Raw genomic sequence first — 6,562 nt, 5'->3', positions numbered from 1 at the left:
CCTCATTTTTATTAGTCATTGGTGTGCCGGTCGTGCTCGCTTCCCCCGATGGTTGGTCCAGTAGCAAAAATATTGTTTTCTCAGGAGCTTCACTATGGATCGGTTTAGTCTTTTTAGTAGGTATACTGAATTCTTTTATATCTTGAGGAACAGATACGCCAATTTTTTTTATTAGAACTAGAATCATTGTATAGAGAATTTCCTGACTTTTTTTTCTTTGCTGGTATGATAGGTGAGTCAAGATGGTTCCCTAACCACTTATAGATAAGATCCTTATGAGATCGATGCAGAATACAAAAATACGATAGCTTCCTCAAAAAAATTATTCTACACTTTTATTATATTGATCTGGGTCTCAAATAGATAGATGGATTTTTCCTATATTCGACATCTTGACCAAAGCCAAGATGTCGAATATATCTATATCTATATATAGATATATAGATATAATATATTTACATATCGTAATACATTGCGCGGATATAGTTGAATGGTAAAATATCTCCTTGCCAAGGAGAAGACGTGGGTTTGATTCCCGCTATCCGCCTCCTTCTAAGCAGAGGGGAGGAGAGTGGGTATACCTATCCTCGATTTTAAAATAAAAATGATTGATAGATCTTTTTCATAAATCAAAAAAATGATTTTGAAACAAAAAGAATAGACTACTAGTTTACGATATAGTTTGTTGGTGAATCTGATGAAAAATTAGCATTTGCAACCCCTTACTTACAAAATTTAGCTTTTTCATTTGTGAAACAGAGATGCGCCAAACCAAAACCAAGTTCGTCCGGGAATCAAATACATCAAGGGTGGCATATAATATCCCCGTACCATAACTATCTATTACTAATCGTTGTGCAAATTTAAAAACAATTCTATTTTTGAGAAATAGGTTCTTTCATGGAAAATTGACAAAGCTTCCCAATCTATCACATTTTTTTGAAAACAGAAAAAAGAGAAAACAACTCACTAAACAAATGTTGATTTCTTTTTTATGTATTATGCAACACAAGACTTTTTCAACCTTTTGTGGAGATGAAACCAAAAAATGTCATTAATCACGGGGACTACAAAACGAATAGTTACATAACTTAGTAGAACCAATACTTGCTATTCCGGTTTCCAAATCTGTATTACTCGGATAGAATGAAAAGGATAGCGCCCTAATCTAATTGTATTGACGATTTCCGTTGAATCTGTTATCATAATAGAGGGTAATTCAGCCCCCATCGTCTAGAGGCCTAGGACATCTCCCTTTCACGGAGGCGACGGGGATTCGAATTCCCCTGGGGGTATCCGTTCTACGCGTACTTCGCAAGTGCAATATAGAGAGGTTGATCAATCCCACTGTTTTTTATAAGGGACAATAAATCTACTTATTAGATTCAACCAAATGAATTCTAATTTGACACTTCTGGTTCTTTTTCATAGAATTGATATCTATGGGTCGATGCTCGAGTGGTTAATGGGGACGGATTGTAAATCCGCTGGCAATGCCTACGCTGGTTCAAATCCAGCTCGGCCCAAGTCTCAATATTTAAGATCTTCCCTAGGAAGAGAGAAAAAAAGATTAACGCAGATTATCTGAACTGTTTAATACTTAACAATGTTATTACAATAAAGCAGGACTGACGGGTCTCGAACCCGCAACTTTCGCCTTGACAGGGCGGCGTTCTAACCGATTGAACTACAATCCCATCGGGTTTCTTACTCAAGTCTACGTAACTAGTGCTGGAAAGTCAATGCCTTACTTTTTTATTTGTTATTTATAAAAAATAAATCTTAAGTAGGATTTAATTCTTTTTTTTTTGAAGTAGAAAAATAAAAATGACTTGATAAAAAAGAATTAAGTATTATTGATGCTTCGTTTTGTGATATACTACCTAATTAGTAGTACAAACATATTTAGTCAGATCCGAAGAAATAAAAAGCTCCCATTAATCTTAGATAGTAGAATGAAGAACGATGTTTTTATCTCTGCGTTTTCCCGACGAAAACAAATGAGAAATTAATGATTTATAATAGAGTTCAGGAGTTTTTCCCAACGGGATCCGCTCAAAGCATTACCTAATTGAATCAAATTACTGATACGGAAGTGAATATTCTTGCGTTCGTAGCTACTGCACTCTTCATTTTAATTCCTACAGCTTTTTTACCTATTCTTTACATTCGAACAGCCGCTCAGAGTAACTAACTAATTTATTGAACGTTAAATGGCTATCTGTCCATGGGCAGGTGAAGGGGAAATAGTAGTCGGGGGAGGGGCAAGCATCGATCATCTAATTATAGAACAAACAATAGACTATGCTTCTACTTCGGACGAGTCGTTCATAGGTTCAACAGTTTGTGACGAACCGCGAGCTCTCCCCCTGACTCACATTCTAACCTGTTAACAATTAAGAACCTATGATCCGTTTCAATCTAATTGAATCATGTTTTCACATAGGAGAAATACGGTTTAATTGTTTCCCAATTACTAGTTTTAGATGGATAAACTCCGAGGATTTGAAGAATTTTTAAGTACAAATATATTGATATCAGGATCAATTTCTAAGAATAATAATTAATATTGATCAAGCTTTCTTGATTTTATCCTCTTCTTATGATTCATATGGAATTAGGACCCGGAGCGGCTGTTGGAATTGGGTCAATAGCAACAGGTGTATCTTCGTATGCCCTCGGAAAAGGGGAACCTAGTGTATCTAGAGGTGTGATCTCCAGTGTTCCTGTGCAATTCAATATCCTCAACATATTCTTTTTGAAAAGGAGAATGTGAAACTTGAATGTGAAACAGAAATCATAAAAAGTTTTGATCTATGACTAGATGGAATCAATATGATTGTTCATACTTCTCAAACTGATAAGAAGAGATTTAGAATGTTCCAACTATTCTCTTTCCCAGAAATATCTTTGGTTTTGGTTTCTCATCTCTGGAGGAAGAATCCATACATGTGATATCAATCTAGACTTCTGAGTTTCAGGCACAATAAGTTGTGTCTAAAGATCCGTAGGGTCAAATAGCCAATGGGGGTTTAGTAAGTCTAAAGATAGAAACGTTTTGCAAATGGACAGGTTTGTAAAGAACAAGACGGATCAGAACGGTCGGAAAGGGCATGCCTAGCTATCTATATCGACCCAGACTCTAGAATTGCCAAATTACCCAGTTTGTTCTGTCGAGAGAATATCCAAGAATTTTTACGAAGAAACTGACATGGACTAAAAGTAAATTGTAGACTATTGTGCGATTTCTTAATTTGCATAAGCCATAAGGAAATGAAAAAATCACATATGGTTTTTTGGGGGGGGCGTTGGTCCCAAAATCTCCATCCTATCCCAATATTATGATTTTCTACTTTCTTCTATTGGACTACTTTGCGGAGGAATTCCTGTCTTTCAAGGTTGGCGGTTAGATCCTATCCTATTACCATCCGAAATGCTTTCAGGCGGGACTGTAGCGTTTCTCATAATCAAGAACTTACGCCTTCGTGCCAAAGAAACGGAACAATTCAAAAAATTAAATGACCAAGCATTCATTGTAAATTGGTTGACAAATCATAAGTGGCTAGTTACCCCGGGCATAGTGAACACTTGCATGGACCACAAATTGGATACGAAGACTATATCCCATTCGGGGTGGATAGAAATTTTTTGTACTGAATATGTCATCCATGAAAACCAAAAGGGGAAAGGAGAGAATCTGGGGAGATGCAACTAGCTAATGCTAAAGTCATATTTTCCCAGACTCTTGAAAAAGATTAATGATTCGCTGTAATCCGCTTCTTCCCCAAACTACAAGTGAAAGGGAGAATGTAAAAATCACCATTGAAGCTGTCCAAGCCATACTGACTATATCCGTATATACTATCCCTATTTTCTCAACTTTTCCTGGTAAGAAGAAGATATGGAAAAGACGTAAATAACCATGTAGTTACTGTTTTTTCCATATAGAGACTTCCATGTTGTATACATACATATTTTAACAAAATGTTATTGTATATCAAAATATGTCAGTGTATCAAAACAAAGATGGATGGTCGGTCGGAGATAAATACAAAAGTATTGTGATTCAAGCCTAAGCTGTATCCAGCATGATTAGTAAATCTTTTTTTGCTTTTAAAAAAAAGATTGAATTAATCAATCGATTCTTATTTACTTTTTGAATGTTGACGATAGTCTGTATTGAAATCTTCAGGTTCGAGACCCCTTTAGTTCTCAAATTCGGATATACTGCAGATTGGGATTGATTGTCATATTCGGATATATCTAGTGTGATAGGCCATAATTAATCTATGGAGCATCTCAATTTGTGTCTGATTCATTGACAAGAAGAGTCAATCCCGTTCAAATGACAAAAAATTGGATTAGGCGACACCCAGATTCAAACTGGGGAATGAAGGATTTGCAGTCCCTTGTCTTACCACTTGACTATATCGCCCCTTCTGATCTCATCAGATTTTTCAATCCTATTAAGATATATTTCTGAAGAACAGAAGCAACAATTGAAAGAGATATTAGAAACGTAACAATAATTATATCATTTGCTGAAAATATTAGCAAGTCACAAGTCATTTTTCGTCTTTTTTACATCTTACCGTGCCCTCTTCCACCCTACACCAAGTATGGCCGTGATTCAGGAGAAGAAGTTTTTACTCAAGCAAATCAAGCCACCAGAATTTGATGGCAAGGGAAGGACCATCCAAACTGATGCCGAGATCTAGATTGAGTCCATGGAAGATTACTTTGAAGTGGCAGGTACTGCACCCGCCAACCAAGCAATGCTCGCCAAGCTGAAGCTTACTGGTGAAGCAAGACTTTGGTGCAAGCAATGGTGTAGAGACCAAGGGATCTCAAAAGGGCTAGTTACTTGGGAAAATCTGAAAAGAGCTGTGCGAGGAAGATACTTACCACCTGCCTACCACACGTAGAAGATGAACGAGTTCTATGAGCTGAAACAACTTGGTCTATCTCTTGATGCATACTATTCAAAGTTCATCTTTCTTTTGAAGTATGCACCACAAATGGATATGACACAACAGGTGTCAAAGTTTTGTACCGGGTTAAACCCACTCGTAAACACCTGCCTCGAATCAATGAGCCCAACAGACCTTCAGGATGCACTCTTTCAAGTTGTGCCCATAATACAGGAGGTGCAGAATAGTCCAAGAAATAAAAAGACTTGGTCTTATAAGGATCCGAACAAGGGAGTGTATAGATCCCAGGCGAAGAGAGTTCAATGTCAAAACCAAGGACAAAGGAAGAAACCTAGGACCAACAATGTCAATAATTTTGTTCCTACCGAAGGTAATGGCCGCAACCTCCGTTGCTTCCATTACAACAAGCCCAGTCATTTCAAAAGGAAATGTCCCAAGCTTGGCGGAGGACAACGTCAAGGACCATCCCAAGGAACCACCCCATGGCCAAGGAGGCACCACCCAAGGCAGAGGAAGAACCACCTCTGTTGCCAATGGGGAGATGTGCAATGAAGATGACCTGACCATGGAAGCAGACTTTGAGAGGGCAACAGTCCATGCCGCCCTTCACAAGAAAGGCCCGAATCGCCAGTTTTTGGTGATTCAAACACCATCGGATTATCAAGGTAAAGGCTTCAAAATCTTGATTGATTGTGGCAGTACACATTCCTTTGTTTCACAAGTTTGTGCAAGACGATTAGGAATAGCCACAAAAGATGCACCTACGTTGCTTGTGGAATTAGCAAATGGTTGTGAGGTCACTTGTACTAGGTAAACTGCTAAGGTGAAATTCCTACTAGGAGGAAAGTCAACTTCGGTCAGATTCAGGGTTATGAACCTAGGTATCCATGAGTGTTTGCTCAGAATGGATTGGCTTAAACCTAATGATGCCCACATTCATTGTGGAAAGAGCCAAGTTTCCTTTCAAAACTCTAACGGGAAACTGGTCACAACTTAAGGTGAGGCTGGGAAGCCAAAAATTCAACTGGCCAAAGCATCTCGGATAATAAAAGGAGTTAGAAAGGGGCTACATGTCTATTCGATTAAGCTAAATAAGCTAGATCAGAATGAGGAGTCTAGTGAAGAAGCTTCATGGCTAAAGGAGTACGCAGACGTATTTCCTGAAGAGCTGATAGAACTTCCACCTCAAAGGGAAGTTGATCATGAAATCAAGCTAGCACCAGGAGCTGCGCCAATTGCAAAGAGACCATATAGAATGTCCATTCCGGAAGCGATTGAGCTGAAGGAGAAACTCAAGCAACAGTTAGACCAAGGCTACATTCGTCCTAGCAGTTCACCATGGGGAGCTCCAGTGTTGTTCCAGAAGAAGAAAGATGGAACGCTTCGACTATGTATTGATTACAGAGGGTTGAATCAATCAACCGTTAAGAATAAATATCCTATTCCAAGAATAGATGAACTTCTTGACTCTCTTCAAGGTGCGAAGATCTTCTCCAAGATTGATCTCAATTCTAGATATTATCAGATAAGGATCAAGAAAGAGGATATCCCAAAGATGGCATTCAGCACAAGATATGGACACTTTGAGTTCCTAGTCATGTCATTCGGGCTGACAAATGCACCTGCTATCT

At 38.3% G+C, this 6,562-nt stretch overlaps 1 non-coding gene across 1 annotated transcript; it reads left to right on the top strand.

Moving 5' to 3' along the window:
- Positions 1 to 476: 476 nt before the first annotated feature.
- TRNAG-GCC (transfer RNA glycine (anticodon GCC)) lies at positions 477 to 547 on the top strand. Its single transcript has one exon. It is a non-coding gene; the product is annotated as a tRNA-Gly (tRNA).
- Positions 548 to 6,562: the final 6,015 nt, after the last annotated feature.

The sequence above is a fragment of the Lygodium microphyllum genome, chromosome 22, assembly GCF_053477565.2.
Source record: "Lygodium microphyllum isolate KBCC chromosome 22, Lygodium_microphyllum_v1.1.10, whole genome shotgun sequence".
NCBI classification, from domain to species: domain Eukaryota; kingdom Viridiplantae; phylum Streptophyta; class Polypodiopsida; order Schizaeales; family Lygodiaceae; genus Lygodium; species Lygodium microphyllum.
The sequence above is the reverse complement of the archived record's forward strand: the minus strand, read 5'-3'. Positions and strand labels throughout refer to the sequence as shown.